The sequence below is a fragment of the Manis pentadactyla genome, chromosome 15, assembly GCF_030020395.1.
Source record: "Manis pentadactyla isolate mManPen7 chromosome 15, mManPen7.hap1, whole genome shotgun sequence".
Classification (NCBI taxonomy): Eukaryota; Metazoa; Chordata; class Mammalia; order Pholidota; family Manidae; genus Manis; species Manis pentadactyla.
In genome coordinates this window covers 12,651,527-12,671,912 of record NC_080033.1, presented here as the reverse complement: position 1 = coordinate 12,671,912, position 20,386 = coordinate 12,651,527, and the positions used below count along the sequence as shown (strand labels likewise).

The window sequence follows — 20,386 nt, the reverse complement described above, 5'->3', positions numbered from 1 at the left end:
GCATTTTTGGTGGAAATATCAGCAAGGTGGCTTCCTTTGGCCTGTAGGGAGTCCGTGCTGGAACACCCGGGAAACTGAAGCATCACAGCCCCTAGCAAATGTATGGCATCTAGTAAATTTTGGTCATAGGAGGCATTTTCAATTTTATCCCCTTTGGAGATGAGGAGACTTTGTTGCTTCCACAATATTCCAAAGCCATGAAGTACCCCAAAGGCATACTGATTATCAGTATGCATGTTTGCAGTTTTCCCCATTGACTAACATCTAAGCTTGAATAAGGACACAGAACTCTGCTTATTGGGCAAAAGTACTTGCAATCTCATGCCCACCCCAAGTGTTTATTTGGATCCTCAGAGGACTTAACTTTAAAGGGATAGGTTTTCATGGGTTCAGGAGAGGAGGGAGCAGAGAGGGATTCAGAGGAATAAATAAGAAGTTTAGCAAAGGGATTAGAATGAAGGAATGGAGGGTGTAGAGGAGGTGGGACAGTGCAATGGGAATAGAGGAAAATGGTGTCAGAGGCGGGGCCTGAGCACAAGGCGGCTGCCACGTGCCTGGAGACAAAGAAGGTTGGGGATGAGGGGATGCTCAGGAGCCACTGCGGCCTCTTTCAACTGTTTGCCTCAGTTAATTTAGAAATAGTATTTTGCAAAGAGGCAAACTTAGAATCCTGAGAACATTTGGAAGCCTGAAGGTGTCAATTAAAATAGTATAGTCATCCCACGTGATTTTTGTTTTTCTTCTTTTTCTTTTGAGCTTAGGCTTTCTAACTTTGAGAAAAACAAGTTTAGGGAGATCAGAGTTTCCCCATAACAGCCATTTGGTGTTCTAAATTACTTTTGGTTAGGTCGGTCTGTTCAGTTAGAAATTCACATGAGGAGCAACAATTGGTTTTAAACGTAAAACCAGCCAGAGTCCCAGGAGAGGGGCCGCCTGCACAGCATTGTGATGACTGAGACCTCATTGCTTAGAGGCTTTCCTCTAGGGCGAATGAAAAATTCCGAGCAGCAGTTTCAACATGTCAGTCTGGTTCCAAAAGGAATCAAACCAAAGGCCGACAGTTCCACCAGTGCAGTTCCACCCGGAACAGTCCAGTCCCCGAAAGGACCGGGGTCAAAGGCCAAATGAGTACTCTCGGGAAGGAGACCTTAAGGCAGATTCTGGATAAAGCCTGAAGAGCTCAAAAACGCAGACAGCGGAGCTCAACACCCAGGAGAAAAGTCACCCTCAAACTCCAGGGTCCGCACGATAGCCGTGAGCTCCACAGGCCTTGTGGGCATCACCACCTGTTTGCTCACCAGCCTCAGAGCGGCTGGGGGTCTCCTCTGGATCCCACTGCTGGGCACCAGGTAATGTTAACAAAATGAAACTGTCAGTCCTTTACCAACAAAAACAGGTTTATTAGGGAACAGCAGAGAATTTCAATTTGGGGCATGCAAGCTACTGCAAAATCATAGGCAAGTCCAGAGAACCAAAGAGAGAATGCTTTTCATAGAGGAAAAGGGTCAAACTGCGTGCACTGTTCTGAGCAAGAGGTCCCTCAGAGAAAACCGGGAGTCCCGTGTGTCATGGCTGCTCATTGGCCGAGTTGTGACAGCTTCACATTGGCTGGGCCATTGCGGGATGGTGGAAGGTGGAAACCTTGCTTCCTCCTGCTGGAACAATAAATGTGACATCCGGCTCTTTCTGTGGGTCTGAGATTTCTGAGTGGTGGTGTGCGAGCTCCCCCTGCTGGCCACCTGGCTCCATGTCAGTGAGGTTTCCTTTATATCTACCTGCTAATCCTGAGAAATCCCACCCTAAGAGGCGCTGTATAAAATGCATGGCTGATTCACCTCAAAATTATCAAGGTCATCAAAAAGAAGGAAAGTCTGGGAGACTGTCACAGTCCAGGGGAACCTAAGGGGACATGAAAACTAAATGTAATGTGGTGTGAATTGTCGATGTAGCTCAATTTTGAGGTTTTAACATATAGATGGCATTTAAAACCATGAGGGGTTAAGATCACAAAGGGAGGGGGTGCAGCTAAAAAAAAGAAAAGAAGAGAATTAACACTGGCATTCCAAGATTTATGAAATGAAAAGGAGAAAGTAGTAAAGGGCATTGAGAAGGAACAACCTGTGAATTGGAAGAAACCCAGAGAGTTCAAAGGCATTTTACTGAGTGAAAAAGCCAATTACAAAAGGTCACACATACTGTAAGGCTGCATGTATATAACATTCTTAAACATTTAAAGTGTAGCTGGAAAACAAATTAGAGGCAGTCATGGGTAATAGACGGTGCTCAGGCCAGTGTGTTGGCTGTTACCGTGAAGGAGTGGTGTGTTGTGGTATAAAGGGTCTCCTGGTGATGGAATAATTTTCTATCTTGATGTAGTGCTGGTGACACAAATCTACCTGTGTCATAAAATGACATAGAACTTGCACCAATGTAAAATTCCTGGGTTTGACATTGGACTATAACTATTGGACTATAATTCTCCCTGGACTTGGAGAACCTGGATGAAGGTATATGGGACCCCTCTGTACTGTCTTTGCAAACTGCCTGAGAATTTGTAATTACTTCCAAATAAAAAGTTGAAAAAAAACTCTCAGCAAATTCGATACAGAAGGGAACTTCCTCAATGGGATAAAAAGCATCTACAATAAATTTACAGCCAACATCATACTTAGCAGTGAAAGACTGAACGTTTTCACTGTAAGATCAGAAACAAGGCAAGACTCGCTATCACCTCCGCTACCCAGCATAGCCAGGTATCCCGCGCTTCTGGCAAGTTCGCGTGGCGGCACTTCGCTTTTACAAAAGACCTCGGTTTTCAGTTTCCAACAGAAATCGAAAGGGGATTCTTGCTTTTACAGGTGCCATTTCTGCTAACAAAAGTTTTCACGGGAGCTCTCTACTTTGGGGTATCAGGGGAAATCTGTTCTGGAAGTTCTAGTCAGTACACACTAAGGCAAGTAAAGGAAATGAAATGCATATGAATCAGAAAAGAAGAAATAAAACTGTGATTATTTGCAGATGGTCTATGTAGACAATTCCAAGGAATATACCATAAATTTTTTTTTGTATGAGTTCAGGAAGGCCACAGAATGCAAGGTCAACACAGCACACAAGCATCCTCTCTCTATAAACAAGTGATGAACAATTAGAAATTGCAATTAAAAAGACAACAGCATTTACACTCATGTCAAAATGAAACATTTAGATGTAAATAGAACAAAATGTGTACAGATGACTTATGCTGAAAATTACAAAATGCTGATTTAAGAAATCAAAGAAGACATTAACAAAACTGACACCTATCTCTCTGTTCATGGATCAGAAGCCACACATAACAACGATGTAATTCTCCCCAAAGCACCTCTCAGTTGAACACAATTTCTTTCAAAATACCAGAAACTCTTTTGTAGATTTAAGTAAGCTTTATGTAGATGGTAGATAGGTGGCACATGCATACATGGCAAAGGAACTAGCCAAACATTTAGCAAAAATAGCTTAAAGATTTTTAATAAAAAGAAAATCAGAGGAATCATGTTACCTGACTTTAAGACTTACTATAAAGCTATAGTAATCAATATGGTGTGGTTGCTGGAGGGAAGACACTCACTTAGAACATGAAATAGAATAGAAATTCAAGAAATAAACTGACATAATTAAGCACACCCAACTGATTTTGACAAACGTGTGAAAGTAATTCAATGGAAGAAGAATTCTCCATTTCTTCTCAATAATTAACATTGGAGGAGCTGTACTTCCACTTGGCCAAAGGAGGAAAAAATGAGCCTCCATTTAAACCTCATGCTGTAAACAGAAAAATTACCCAAAACAGATCATAGGTTCATAGGTCTAAATATAAAAGTCTTTAACTTCTGAAAGAAAATATTAGACAAATTCTCTATTACATAGGAGCCGGTAAAGAGACATAACCACCAAAGCCCAATCCAATGAAGAGAAAAAGTGATAAATTGGGCTTTATCAAAATTTCAAACTCTCCTATGCCAATGACTGTCCTCTGTTAACACAATAAAAAAACAGGCCATAGAATAGGAGAAAATATTTGCAGTCCACATATTACTGACAAAGGACTTGTATCCAGAATATTTGAAAAACTCTCTAAATTCAACAAAAACACAAGTAATTCTATTAAAAATGTGCAAAAACTTGTACACTTCGCTACAGAGGATGCACATGTGACAAATAAGCACATGAAAATACGTTCAACATCTGTAGCCGTCAGAGAAATGCTAATCAAAGCTGTGAGAAGGGACTGCTGGATGCCCATCAGAACGGCTCAGGTAAAGCAGACCGACAAATCTCCTAGGACGTGCAACAGCCGGATTTCCCCTGTGCGGCCAGCAAGAACCTAAAATGGTGAAGCCACCCTGCTAAACAGTTTGGCACTTTCTTATATAGTTACACGTATGGTTACCATGATCCAGGAATCACCTGTATATTTATCCCAGAGATATGAAAAAATCTGTAGACAAATGTTGTAGCAGCTTCCTCTGCATTAGCCCCAACTATAAACAACCTTACCGTCACAGTAGGCAAATGAATGAAATGTGGTACATGCCTAAGTCGTTAAGTCTGCCGTTTTACTCATTTTCCCATCCTCAGTTCAATTCCAGCAAATAATTCTCTGCATCTTAAGACAGATTTGCCCTATGTCTACAATTTTCTCCCGACTTCCCACATACTTCCGGTGCCCCACATGAGGTGAACTGTATGATCCTTAAATTTTTATTGAATTTTCACAGCTACCCCCAAGAAGCCTGTCCGTCCCATCATTCCCACCAACCCAATAAACAGGATTTTAGTCACCTCTTCTAGAAGGTGAGGCACCTGTCATCGCTGTTGCGATTCTTTGCAATTTCCTCATCACTTGTGAGGTTAAGGATAGCTTCCCAGTTGACACGATGATTAATTCTGTGAACTGGTCTGTGTGTTTTGCCAGTTCTCCTCTTGCACAATCTTTTATACATCTGTTCAAAGTATCTATCACACATATTCAGGATTTTGTATAATATGGTTTGTGAACATTTCCTCCTGGCTTTGCTTTACAACAAAGGTTGACACCGCTGCTAACTACTGTTTACACTAAGAACTAAGATATCCAGCCTGTGTTCAATGCAAACTTTCATTTCCTCATGCCGATTAAAATTTTAAACACAACTGCAGAAATCTATTCACTGTTTTCTTGAGGCTGTGGTATCACAAAGGAATTCTGAAGAAATCCTCAACTGAGATTTACTTAACTGATGGAAATGACCGCTGATTTCTGAGAAATGCTGTTTAAGGCTCTTTTTCTTAGACAAAGGAAGAGGAGACATAAATTTAAACAAATGATTATGAAATAATTCTGAAGAATGTGCTATAAGCAAGGCCCATTTCTGGGTCATGGGATTGCAATAGTAAATGCATTAGTTAAAATTCCTGCCTTCTTGGAACAAAAGCATGTAGTTGGTGTGACAGAAAGATGAGCAGTACCTCAGGATTTTTGGCCTGAGCTGCTGAGACAGACAGAGATATAAAGGTGGACAAGTTCGAAACTTCAGGAAGGCCTGATGCGGGTGTGAGGGAAAGTGTCATAAGGAGGCTGACTCTGTCCTTAGCATCCGGCTCTTGACAGGCTCTCCTGTCCCCTCCCTGCTTAAGCTTCCTCCTGCCGCATACCTGAAAGCTGGAGGTCACCCCAGGGGCATTTCAAACAGAGCAGCTTCTAGGCCAGGAGGGAACCCACACCCTTAACCCACCTCTTAACTTTAACCAATAAAAGCCGAATCCACCCGGAATGACCTGAACCTTCCTCCTTGGCACATCTCTTTACTGTTTACTGTACGGGTAATAGACTTTATTTCTTATTTACTGGTGCCTGTGTATAAATCGCCTCCATATCCATACAAATTCCTGGTATGTGTGTGTGTGTCGGCGTGACTGGGAGGGTCCAGAAGGTTTTACTGGAGAACTTCACCGAACGTTTAAAGAAGAATTAACACGGTGGCCTCACCCCCAAGCACCGCTAAGGCTTCCTTTTAGCACTACAAATCTCTCCTGGCTGATATAATCTGTTCTCTAAATATTAGTCAGAGGTGTTGGATTGTGTAACTCTCAATGTGTGCTCAAAAATGGTTCACCTACTGTATTTAGAATAGACTCTAACTCTTTTCAGTGGCTTTTCCCTACAATTGCAACACTGTCACTAGTTGTGTGACATCCTTGCTGGGTCCCTTTATTCCTGCTGAACAAAGCACATTATTTCCCACAGCAGGGCGTCAGCACGCACCGTTCTCATTCCCGGGGACCCCTGACCCGAGTGTCCAAGTATCAGTCTCTCTTACCCTTCCCGTCTTCGGTCAAATTTATGCCTCTCCTGGACGCCATCTCTGACTACCTGATACAAAACAACGTGCTCTTTCACGCCATCAGCCTCTCTCCTCTTAATCACCCAGCTGCTCTGTCACTGTGCTGTGGGTCACTGATGAGCTTCACATCTCCCTCCACTGAATGCACTTCCGTGGGAGCCAAGATCCAGCCTGCCTTGTTCACCATCATAACTCAGGGCCTAGGAGATGTCAGAATAGAGGATGAAAATTCCTTTGTTAAAATTCAATACTCACTCATAGTTTAAGATAGGTTAGATTTAAAAATAATAATAAAGTGGTCAAGTACAATTAAGTAAAATTTTTCAATAATATCCACTAAAAGTTAATAAGTGAACATATTACATCCAAACATTTTAAAGGCAAAATGTGGTGTGATGAAATTCAAAAAATTAAGACATCAAAGAGAAAAACTACAACATAAATGATATACGAAGATTTAGATGCTTCATCTATAAACAGCTCTTTAAAATCACTAAGAGAAAGGCAAAAACTCAACATAAAAATTGAGCAGGAAAAAAGATATTCATTAAAAAATAATGAACGGCTTTTAAACATGCAGAAATATACTCCACAACACTAAGGACACAAGCAAGGCAAATTAAAACAATAGTGAAATAAATGAGTGATGACAGAGACTCGCCTGGACCAAAGTGCAGTCAGGCCCCTCTGAGCCCTCCTGCTGGTCAGGCCTGAACCTTGGGCTCTGTCTTGGCCTCGCTGGTCCAATTTTAACAAGAATCCTGATGGTCCCTTTAGCAAGATATTTAGCTCCCATGCTCAATATCTTATCAAACTCCTCATTCCACACCCCTAGTAGTTAGTCACCCTTGAGAACTGACCAAATACCTCATCCCCCACCTTGATATCTTGTCACCTTAAAATGCCTTTGGCAAGAATCCTATCAAGTCAGGTTAGCCAGAGTTCTCCTACCCACAATATTTCCTTCTAGTGATTTTCTATCCACTGATCACACTGTGCTCCTTAATCCCCACTTGTCCTCATATTGTATTGAGCTCTGTCTCTCCCCACTAACACAAACCCCATTGCTGTGGTTCCTCTTGAATAAAGTCTTTCTTACCATCTTTAACAAGGGTCATGAAAATTTTTCTTCAATGAGATGAACAGAACATAAAGTTACTGGAGATGCTCAGACTCCCCCAGGGCTTAGCATTGAACTACAAAGCATCAATTTTCAGAGCTGTCAATGAGGGACAGAGACATCCAGAGGCAGGTGGGTCCTATGTCTCAGTGTCAGCAATTCCGCAGGACAATGGAAGGTCAGAGACACCGTGAGGTGGAACGTGAGCAGCATAGAAGGGAAGTGGGATTCAGAGAGGCTGCATATGACAAGGAGCGTCCGAGGAGAGGTAGGGTGGCATGCATCCCATTGCAGAAGGGGCACGTTGTTGTAAGTAATCCACCCAGAAAAGACGTCACTTAGAGATTCATCCATCCTGAAGCAGGTACCTTGTTGAAATTCACAGAGAGGCACCATTTGTACAGGACCTTACTGGCCCTACTGTTGGCCTCAACTCAGGTCCTGAAACATCTCAGTAGGTGGAAGAGGTTCAACAGAACAAGAGGTTCTCTACAAGAAGTAGAGACTAGCTAGGGCGGACCTTCCATTGCTCAGTTGAGAAGAAAAGAAGGAAATGGGCCTGGATTCTTCACAACAGATTTATTACCCGGGTTAGGAGACCCCATGCCAAGCAACTTTAATAATTATGGAGGAGGAGGGTGGTTTTGACAATGAACAGGAGGGCAATTAATTATCCCTGCAGCCATTGATTGAGCACATATTCAGGGCAGAACCAGCACTAAGGAATTAACATGCAAAATATCTGGGTTTCATGAGGTTGTTTCCCTGCTACCTATTTTCCATTAACCCTAACCCACACATGACCAGCCTCTATGGGAACTCTGTGGGCATTATAAGTGCTGACTGATTCCTCAAAATGACCTCCAAAACATGCCATACACATTTTTACTTCCACCAATATTATACAATGACACCCAACAAACAGGTCATCAGCAACACAGCAAATGATTCACCTTTTCATTTTTTGCCTACATGGTAAGGGAAATTATCAACTTTGATCAGGGATATTAGTCTGTAGTTTTCTTTTTTTGTAGTGTCTTTGTCTGGTTTTGGTATCAGGGTGATGCTGGCCTTGTACAAGGAATTTGGAAGCTTTTCTTCCTCTTAAAAGTTTTTGGAATAGCTTGAAAAGAAGAGGTATTAACTCTTCCTTAAATGTTTGGTGGAATTCTCCTGTGCAGCCATCCAGTATTTAACTTTTGTTTTTTGGGAGTTTTTTGTTACTGATTCAGTTTCATTACTAGTAATTAGTCCATTCAGATTTTCTATTTCTTCCCTGTTCAGTCTTGGAAGATTGCATGTTTCTAGGAATCTATCCATTTCTTCTATGTTCTCCAATTTGTTGGCATATAATTTTTCATAATTACTGACTGGACTTTTAAACCCAACTGAAAATGGTTTTGCTTCATTTTCTCTTCTAGTCATGAAACCAGGAATAGATTCTGAAAAAACATATTGCCCAGATATACTTCACTGCTCACATCACTTATTTCTGAGAAATGTTAACTTGTTTGTATTCAGAAAGAAGTTATAGAAAAAGATATTTATTTGCTTGTTTGTTTATTAAATAAAGAGTCGTTGAGAATCTGCTATGAGCAAGGCACTTGGCAGTAAATACAACAGATAAAATGTCTGCCCTGGATGAATTGGCAGGTGATCAAAAGTGGTTGATTCACAGTTCTTTAATAAAGGTAAAACCATAGAATTTTCAGAAAATAGGAAGGAAGGGAGGGAGGAAGGAAGGAAGAAAAGATAAACTGTCTCAAAAGATTTATTGTATCCATGCTAGAAATAAAACTTTCAGAAGAAAATTGACAGATGCTTATGTTTAAACTTTCTGTGGTTCAGAGAACTTGAAATCAAAATCTTCCTTTACTCATAGGAACCATGTTGATAACTTTTCTTGTCTTTCCAGAGCTAAAATGAAGTTGCTACAAGATAAGAACTGACAATAAAGATCATACTCCACATATTTTCACAATTTAGTTTGATTTTTTTAACCCATTATACCATGGGGAAATCTCAATGTTTGAGAATGTTATGATCTCACTCCTTTTAGTAACACTAAAAACATGTCATTAATTGGTGTGCTACATTTATTGAATTAATTCCCTTTGGTTAAATAATAACTTATCCAAGGTTTGCCATTGATGCAATAATGTTTACACCTCTTCCCCCACCTCAATTTTGCTCCTCTTTGCTCTGGCAAGAGAAGAGGATTAAAGGACAATTTTATGGCTTCTCCAGTCAGATTGAAGTTTGTTGTGGGAGTTTCACATGATCCCACTTGTGGAGACGTCCCTGCTTTGACTATAATGTCTCAAAGCAGGAAGTAACCTTCTCCACCCCAACCAGTCATGATTTCTTCATGGAGTCTGCAAAGAGATCATCAGATTCCACATGGTATGAACAAAGGTCGTTACCCATTGCTCAATCCAAGAAGAAACATCCTTCCTTATAATGACCTGAAAACCACAGATTTGAGCTCTTTCCTCCCAGTTCCCCAAACTCCCACAAACAGTAGATGAGGCCCCACTTTGCAAGCAACACTGAAAAATAGCCCCTTCACAGGTCTTCCTTAGATTATAATCTTGTGTGGCTTCCATAAACATAGTCCCCCATCTTAACAAATAAGTGAATAGAACACATAAAAGCAAGTGTCTTATATTATCACATAAACATCAGCAGTCTTGAGGATGTTCAGGGATATGAGAGTCATTCAGAAAAACTTCAGAGGATGTTCAAGGACAACCAGTAGGCAGAGCCCCTGGGAGGCAGGAAATGGCTCGGTTTGCTGCCCGGAAGGGCTGAAAGACCTCTGGTTTCAATCTACAGAGCCATGGGGGGGAAGCTTCCCTTGATTGGATTAATCAACAATTTCACATACAGATGATGCAAACACCATCTCATGTCAATGATGATTGGATTCTAATACAATTCGATTGGATTCTTCCTCAAATTCCTAACTTAGGTCTTGAAGATGTCTCCTCTCACCCCAAAAGGACAACCTGCCAGGGGGTGCCCGCAGTCCTCCACCCTGTTAGGCTTAGATCCATCATACTGTACCTTCACTCATCTTCAGTCAAGCCTGGAAGCAAGGAGCACACAAATCAAGGAGTAAAACTTAAGGATCTCACATTTTCCCCAAAACCTAAAGGAGAATCAGGGTCTCTGGGATTTTGATGCATATGGAGACCCAGATGGAGGAGGGGTGGCTGAACCCCAGCATGTGGGAGAACAGGTTTGAGTGGCCCTCACCTGACACAGCTGGCATTAGCAGAGGCAAGGGACCTGGTGTGAAATGGGCGTGACACAAAGACTTTCTCTACCTCTATCTCTGGAGCTGCTGAGGATCCTTATCTATGCTCTCCCAGAATCTCTGGAAGAGGAAAGAGGAGGATCTCCTTCTAGGGCCAAAAGCTTATCCTAAGACCACCACTTCTTGGCCATTGTGCAAGTTAGAAAATAGCGCACTTTTGGGTGGCTGCTGCCCCATGGGGTAAAGACTTGGTGAGAGGCGTGTAGGCTGGATTTTAGAATCACTCCCTCATCTCATCACCTGTTTGTGCATCACCCCTGCTACTCATTCCTCCTCCAACATTTTCCTTATTGATGGCTCTGCTATATCACAGACACATAGTTTGTGTGTCCACAGGCACAGTTGTGATTGAGTCTACTTCTGACACCCCACCTCCTCTCACACTGCTGGGACCCTAGAAGGAAGCCAAGGGCAGCGCCTCAGAGGTTCGACCACGTTCTGTGACTCCAAGGGGCTCACACGCAAGACTAGAGCAGCTGTCCAGCAAAAGATACAACCATGTCAGAGCAACAGGTGAGTTGAAAGGGCACAGACTTCAGTGGTCCCAGGTCACTGAAAAATGCAGTGGGAGATTGCAGAAAATGAAAAAACACGTGCATTTCTATCTGGACTGTTTTCTAGGGTGTTGTGACTATGGAAGAGAGAGACCTGGGGATCCTTGAAGAGACTCGTGTGCTGACCCTGGGGCAGTGTAATCCCATGAAGCATATGATGGTGTCTAAATGAGAGTGAACTCTACTGAGACAGTGTGACTTTGCAGGAAAGGTGGGCATCTGTCTGGGATGAGCGAGTGCGAGGGGGTGAGACTGCTCATATGTCTTCATGATTCTGAGCGTGTGACAGTTGGGAACTGGTCATGCAGCTGTTCACGTTGTGACGAGCAGGAGGATGAAGAACTATGTGTAACACGGTGAGTTGCATGTCTGTGTGTTAATCTGCGACTGGGTATTGAACTGAATCTGTGTGTGACTTTGCCTACATGTGAGTGTGTAAGTGACTGGGGGGGTCTTTGCATGTACGGATCCTGGTTGGAAGAACTGGTGGTCTTGGGGACTGTGAGTTACTCATCTCTAAGTATGCACGAGAGCAGAATGAGAGTCTTTAGATGCCTTTTCTCAAGAAAAGCAGGGAAAGATAAACAGACTGTTGGGGCACTGGGTGTCCAGACAGGCTCCACACACAGTGACCACCCACTCCCGCCTCACCCAGTCTTTCCCATTGTGCTCCAGAAAGGTGGTGTGCATATCCTGAACCACGAGAGAAGGCGATTTCAGAGAACTGAATCACCTGAAGCTGGAAGAACGGTCAGCCTCAGTCCAGACAGAGCTTACAGTAGATATGAGTCAACAGCTTGTGGATTGGCTCAGTTACTTTCCTGCTGCACAACTGTTGTTTGTCCAGGCCATTCCCAGCAACTCGTACACATTCTTGAAAGGGCGTGCATTGCCCTTGATAATTTTGATGCATATACTTCCCACACAGAGGAATTTCTTTTTCCATTATTATTTCCCTCTCTCTCTAAACAAGTGTTTTTCATTGGAGCAATTTTTTATATTTTTATATTTTTGCATCCTTAAGCCCTGTCTTCATAATTTCAGGTCAAAAATGATCTGAGGGCCCTCCCCCCACTGATTGGTCTGTATAGGCTAAAGAATTTACATACATTAGTTCATCTATTCTTGAAAACACTCTGAATTCAGTTCTTCTGAGAATCCTCCTTGGACTGAGGAAACTGAGGCAGGAAGATCTCAAGTAATGGATCCAAGATCTTACTGCCAATAAGAGGCAGAATCAGGATTTGAATCCAGGCAACCTGGCTCTTGAACCCTTGCACTTAACTCTGACCCTTTCGTCTCTTCAAGGACACAGGGACCTACTGTGGTGAGGTGGGAAAAAGGGGTCCTCAGTTTGTCCTTTGATGTCTAACCTGCTGCTCTCCTGGGAACTGCTGCAGGAGAGGAGCCCTCACCGGGCCCTCATCTCCCATTCACTCGCATCCTCCCAGGCAGGCCCTGTACACAAGGCATGTGTCCTCCTCCATGTGCCCCTACGTGACAGTCAGAGGGAAACCTGCCACTGCTTTCAGGCAAGTGGGGAGGTGAAGAAGTGAGAACGCTAGAGCTCCAGGGGTCACTTATACATGAGTGAGGTAAAAAGGGGTAATTAGCATGATGGCAGCACAATGCACCTATAGGGCCTGAAGACCCTCCAGTACCAGCCACTAAACCCACAGCTGCAGGCCTGTGGGCAGGGTCTTGGGGTCTGGGGGATGTGGTCATACAGGGTCTGGGGCTGTGACTTCTTATCAAGGGGCACAGAATATCCAGGGATGAGCAACCAGTAGGCTCAGGCCAGGGACTGCTGCTCAATTTCAGTCTTGGGCTAAAGGAAACACTGATTCTCACTATGCAGGGCAGGAGGAGCTGAAGCATCCCCCCAGGGACAGGGGCCACAGTCTCACTGAGGAAGGCCTTCCTTCCTCCCCAGGATGAGTTGGGAAAGGATATGTATGTACGTCAAATGTGGGTTCCCCCACAAAGAAGGGGTCTGCTCAACATGCTGTGTGCTTTGCCATTCAGCAAGAACCCCACAAATGCACGTGGATTTCCACACTGGAACTGATGAGAAGTCAGACACCACCTTATTTCCAAGTGTACTTTGGCCAATGTGTGGTGAGGAACAGCCATCAGAATAGGGGCTGGAAATGTGAGGAGAAATCCTCCTATAAGCCCTTTGTGGATGCCAAACCATTTGCCCTGCACATCTTGGTGCTGCAAAGAGTTCTAGGTATGAGTGGCGTGTGCACAAACATCTACTGCACGGCCACTGTGGCTCTCCGAGGGCACGATTCTCCCTGGCCTTGCCTCAGGGGTCCTGTGGGGTCCATCTCCCATAACTGCTCCTGCCCCTTTAATCACAGAGCATCCTCTGTGTGCACTGCCATCCTCATGTCTTTTCCCACATCTAACCAGGGTCAAGATCAATCCACGAGTCATTTCCCCCAAGGTGGACAATATCTTCTGTCTTCACCACAGCTATCATTTCTACATACAGTTATCATGTAAATTTTTATGTAGCTACATGGTTAAAATATGCATATGACTGATTGTTATAAATCCAAAATTAAGGCTTTCTGTCACTCCTGAAACCCAGTGCTCCTCTCCAGGACCAGTTACTAGTTTCTTTACACTCCTTCCAGAAATAATATATGTTTATCCAAGTATATCTATCCATATATTAACTTTCATTTCTTTTTTTTGGTATCATTAATCTACAATTACATGAAGAACATTATGTTTACTAGGCTCCCCCCTTCACCAAGTCCCCCCCACATACCCCTTCACAGTCACTGTCCATCAGCGTAGTGAGATGCTGTAAAATCACTACTTGTCTTCTCTTTGTAGAGCCTGCCCCGTCCCGCCCCCCAACATTATACATGCTAATTGTAATGTCCCCTTTCTTTTTCCCACCCTTATTCCTCCCTTCCCACCCATCCTCCCCAGAACCTTTCCTTTCGCTAACTGTTAGTCTGCTTTCATTTCTTTTTAAACTAATGGGGTTATAACTTTCTATATACAGAACATCTAGAAGATGAGAGTCTTTTTGTTGTCAAAGAATGTATCTTAGGAGAATTGTTCTATCCATGATGCTCCCTCATTATTTGGTATTTGCAGAATATTCCAATAGGAGGTTACCAAAACTGACGCAACTTGACCCTTATTAATGCACATGAGATTGTCTCCAATATGTTTCTCTCACGAATTAACTGCATTAAGGTTTCTATACCATGCTTTTGTCATTATTAGCCTCTCAATTCTTATACTGGAGAATTTCAAAGACAGGAATAACTGGTTCTAAGTTACATGCATTTTCGGTCTGACGAATTAACACCTGAAAAATGACTGATCCTCCACAGCCTCACCAGTAAAGAGTATGTTCAAATATTCTAACCTTTTTAAATGGAGAAGCAAATAAATTGTTTTATTAGGTTGGGATACGAGCAGCTTCCAGGACTTACGGGCGGACCCCAGATGACAGCCACCCAAACTCAGGCCCTCAGTTGAACTCTGCCAACAACCTGAGTGAGCCTGGAAGTGGTTTCTTCCCCATCCAAGCAGCCAGCACCTAGACTGCAGCCTGGTAAGACCCTGAGCGCAGGGTCCTCGGTTACCATTTCTACATGAGACATGCCTGGCCTCCTGAACCACAGCAACTGTAAGATAATAGTGTGTTTTTTTAATGTAACATATCAACCACAGAGAATATTTTGTAAATAAAGAAGGAAAAAGAAAAAAAAAACCAACCATTGTCCTTCTATGATAATCCAGTTATCATTCTGGGCATTCTTACTTGTCTTTCTTCATAAATATGTTTATCATACAGTGAATCAGAGTATGTATGCAATTATACAACCTGAATTTTCCCCTTATGTAAGAAACAATCTCCCATGTTAGTACACAGTTTTCACATTTATTCATTTTAATGGATGCAAAAATTCTATCAAGAGGTGGGGCAAAATCATTTAATCAGTCTATTGTTGGACATTCTGGTGGCTTCCAAAATTCTATTTATTAGAAATAAAACACTACTAACAAAATAGAAAAAAAAGATTGAAATAGGGCATCTTTTCAGATGCTTATAAGCCATTAAAAAATAATATCCTATTTCTTAACCATCTGTACTAGCCTACCTCCTTAGAACTTGAGTTTCATTCTTTACCACAATCACCCCAAATGGGAACTACTCAAAGAAAAAACTGGGTCATGAGGAGTAAATGGCAGCAAAGTTTTGCAGAACTGAAACTTATGCTTTCAATGAACACTTAACAACCACTATGCAAGATACAAGGATTCCAGATGCATGAGACACAGTTCATAGCTGTGAGAATCTTCTAGGCTAGAGGGAAGGTCAAGCAAATACAGACTGTGCAACAGAGAGTGATAAAACCTCACTGGAGGAATGGGAGAATTACAGAAAATAGATTGAACAACTCTCTGTAATAGTCACAAAAGGTAGTCTATGAGATGAAGCATGTCTACTGGGTTTTGAAATGTGAATAGGAGTTTTCTGGGTGGATGGTGTGTGTACTAGAGCAGAAATAGAAAGGAAGCCTTTTTTTTGTTCAGTGACATATTGTATTTCTGGTACATTTTCCATTCCAGGTAATGATAAATGGCTAACACTATTATGAGTTTTGCTCATCGACTCCAGCTAGGATCTGTGAAGATGGTGCAGGTGTGGAGAGATGTTTCCCTGACCTCGGTGTGTGTCTGCTAGAGAGAGATCGGATTCCCCATCTTCGGAGATCCCTCCATCTGAGTGACTGTGTGATTTCCAGAACTTGTTAGCAAAATGGTTCTTCCTCATCCTTCCCCCACACTTAGTCATTAAAACTTCTGGAAACTTAACAGGATTTGGTTCTTGCTTCAGGGGGAAAAAGAATAAGCAGTCATTACCTAGGTTGGTATGAGGGTACTGTGGAAGAGATCGAGGGGTCAAAGAGAATGAATATTTCTCTGATACAAGCAGTGAGCAACAGGGTCACTGAACTAAGACATGCGTAACAATAGCCTTATATAATTCTTATTATGTCAAACACTCTGAACCAAAATCCTTCCCTAACAACTAAACCAAGGTATTAGACATCATCTACAGCCACAGAGCTCTAAGGGTGGTTTGGGGAAGAAACTGTAATTTGAGGAAAAGCAGGTGAAATGTCTTAATTCTTCCTTCATTTTAAGGATATTCATTGCATATTGACACAGCCTTGACATTTGTCAAGATGCAGTGGAGAAATTAAAGACAGGAAATGACAAAGCGAGCACTTGAAAATTTTAATCCAAGGAACAGTTGGAGAACCACAGAAAATTTCCCTCAAACAATTCTTGTCTTGTATCCAAGATTTGCAAGATTTTTCCAATTTATGTGGACACAAACCTGGGCCATATGTTTGGAGATGAAGTGTCCAATTCATTCGGTTTTATACCAGGGAGGATAGAATTTATTGTTGGAACAAGCACAATGTATACACATGGAATGCTGCATACACACTGATTTTTTATGTTGCTCCAGTTAAGCATTACAGAATAATAAATCTTTCCTGAATAGATTGGTTTAAAACAACAATTTGTTATCTCTCCTAGTTTTTCAGGTTTATTGCACTCATGTGGGTAGCGTATCATATGGCTTTCATCAGATTGTGGTGGGGGGAGTGGGTTTTCTGAAGGATAAACTGGTCTGGGCTTTCCTCATGTCTGATACTCCATCTGGGGTGGCTGACATAGCTGGGAGCTGGCTGATTCTCTTTCCTTACATGACCTTCATGGCTGTCTTAGACGTCCTCAAGTCATGGAGGACTCATAATTTTTGGACTTGATGACTCATGACTGGCTTCCACCATAGTGAGGCCTTGAAAAGGCTCAAGCAGAAGGTTTAAGGGATAATAGGACCTACTTCTGGAAGGCAAAGCAGAGTCACTCTCGCCACATCTTATTGTTCTAAGTCAAGTCAGAGAGACAGCCAGAATCACAAGGAGGAGACTAGATTACGGCATGTTTACTGTGACTTGTGGTTCATGGGAAGTAATCCTTGGAGACTAGATTCAGTTCCACCCAGTGACTTTCACACTTCCCACATATAAAAAGCACTGATCCCTCTCTGAAGAATCCCAAATGTAATACAATTACAGCAACAGGCTCAGGATTTAAGTCCAGGATCTCATCATCTCACCAAGGACCTGATGCTCATAAAGGAATTGAGAATAAATTGCCAGGTGCAAAGATTCAAGATGGCAGTGTGAGAGGTGAGACAGAGAACTCCTCCCAAAACCACAAACAGTATGAAAATATAGTTAATTAATACAACTAACCCTAAAACAGCAACAGGAAAGAAGGCTGAACCAGACTGCATACAGACTTCACAAACAGAGCAGACATCACAAAACAGGGTAACGTAGGAAAGCCTTAATCTGGCAGGACACAGGCCCTTCCCCAACCCCAGATCACTGGCAGGAGGAAGAGAAACAGAGTGGGGAGGTGGTGGAAGCCTGGGACTGCTGAACACCTAGCCCTGGAGATCTGCTTTGTGAGCAGAAACCTGTATTGTGTGGTGCTCTGGACGTTGGGGAGCTCAGACAGGCAGAGTGCTTGAACCCGCCGCTCTGTGTCAGAGGAAAGGCAGGCGGGCTGAGAGGCTTCCTAGCAGTGAGAGGGCTGCTGAAGGGGCAGGGTTTGCATGGAGCTTGCCGCACAGGAGAAGGGATAGGTGGACAAGGTTGTCTGAGTGCGCTCTGCCCAGCTGGTTGGGAACTTTGAGGAGCTTCAGGCACTCCATTCTCCTGGCTAGCTGCCCAGCTCTGAGGCCCCCCACTGTGATACGCAGCCTGCTACGCCTCCCTCCTAGCCTGCCAGCACCGGTTCGCAAACCGGCAGTCACTGCGCTGATGTCAGGACAGCCACAGAGAGGCCCTGCCTACAACAACTAGAGACACAAAGCACCGAGGCTTACAACTGTTTGCTCAGCCCACTGGCTCTGACACTGGAGACAGGCACCACAGACAGGAATCAGGAAACAGATCTTTTCTCCCCCCGGGCACCAGCTCCGCTCCCCGATGACCCCCAAACTCACTCAAGGGGCTAAGCAGCTCCAGAGACTGGAGCTTCTGGGCACTAAAGGGCACCACATAGAAATACGAAATGTCAAAAGAATATTGTTCAGACCAAAATCTCACAAACCCCAGAAAAAAGGTCAAATGAAACAACTCACCAATTTTCCTGAAAGAGAGTTCACAATAAAAATCATAAACATGCTTATGGAGGTACAGGAAAATATTCAAGAACGCAGGAATGAATTTAAGTCAGAGATTCAATCATTAAGATATTCCATATCTGAAATGAAACATAGAATGGAGGAATTTAAAAGCAGATTAGATGTAGTAGAAGAGATGGTAAATGGAATAGAAATTAGAGCAGAGGAATACAAAGATGATGAGGCACAGAGAGAAAAAAGAATCTCTAAGAATGAAAGAATATTGAAAGAACTGTGTGACAAATCCAAATGGAACAATATTCGCATTATAGGGGTACCAGAAGAAGAGAGAGAAAAAGGGAGAGAAAGTGTCATTGAGGAGGTAATTGCTGAAAACTTCCTCTTTCTGGGGAACGAAATATTCTCTGAGGCCATGGAAAGGAAGACAACACAAAGACATAATATTTAAAATGGCAAAGATAAAGGAGAGGGACACAGCATTAAGAACTGCATGAGAGAGAGAAAAAAAGATCACATACAAAGGAAAACCCATTAGGCTATCATTAGATTTCTCAGCAGAAACCTTACAGGCCAGAAGGCAGTGGCATGATGTATTTAATGCAATGAAGCAGAAGGGCCTTGAACCAAGAATACTCTACCCAGCAAGGTTATCATTTAAATTTGAAGGAGGGATTAAACTATTTTCAGATAAGCAAAAGCTGAGAGAATTTACCTCCCACAAACCACCTCTACAGTGCATATTGGAAGGACTCCTATAGATGGAAGTATTTCTAAGTTTAAATAGATGTCACCCAGATGTCACCCAAGGGACAGAAAAAGAGTACAGAATATGATTAATAACATACAAAGACTGGAGGAGGAAAAAAAAACCTTTAGGTTGTGTTTGTAATAGCATAAGAAGTGAGATAAATTAGACTGTTAGATAGTAAGGGAATTACACTTGAACCTTTGGTAACCAGGAATCTAAAGCCTGCAAAGGCAATTAGTACATATCTATTGATAATCATCCAAAATGTAAATGCTCTGAATGCACCAATCAAAACACAAGAGTTATAGAATGGATTAATAAGCACGACCCATCTATATGCTGCCTACAAGAGACTGACTTCAAACCCAAAGACATACCCAGACTAAAAGTGAAGGGATGGAAAAGATATTTGATGCAAACAACAGGGATAAAAAGAGGTTTTGGAGTACTTGTATCAGACAAAATGCACTTCAAAACAAAGAAAGTCACAAGGGACAAAGAAGGATATTACATTATAATAAAGAGGTCAGTCCAAAAAGAGGATATACCACTGTAAATATCTATGCACCCAACACAGGAGCACCCACAGATGTGAAACAAATACCAACAGAATTAAAGAAGGAAAGAGAATGCAGTGCATTCATTTTAGGGGACTTCAACACACCACTCCCTCCAAAGGATAGATCAACCAGACAGAAAATAAGAAAGGACACAGAGGCACTGAACAAAACACTAGAACAGATGGACCGAACAGACATCTACACAACTCTAAACCCAAAAGGAGCAGGATACACATTCTTCTCAAGTGCACAGAGAACAGTTTGCAGAACAGACCACATACTAGGCTACGAAAAGAGCCTCAGCAAATTCAAAAAGATTGAAATTATACCAACCAACTTCTCAGATCACAAAGGTATAAAGGTAGAAATAAATTGTACAAAGAAAACCAAAAGGCACACAAAAACATGGAGCTTTATCAACATCCTCCTAAATAATCAATGGATCAATAGCCAAATTAAAACAGAGATATAGCAACATATGGAGACAAATGAAAACAACAGCACAGCACC

General features: G+C 42.4%; 1 long non-coding RNA gene across 1 annotated transcript in view; it reads left to right on the top strand.

The window, feature by feature from the left end:
• Window positions 1–16,798, top strand: part of LOC118929806 (uncharacterized) — a 63,806-nt gene extending 47,008 nt beyond the window's left edge. The window contains exons 6-9 of the long non-coding RNA XR_008994013.1: window positions 11,138–11,314; window positions 11,423–11,566; window positions 14,790–15,016; window positions 15,964–16,798. This is a non-coding gene — a long non-coding RNA (uncharacterized LOC118929806). The remainder of the gene's footprint in view (window positions 1–11,137; window positions 11,315–11,422; window positions 11,567–14,789; window positions 15,017–15,963) is intronic.
• The last annotated feature ends 3,588 nt before the right edge of the window (window positions 16,799–20,386 follow it).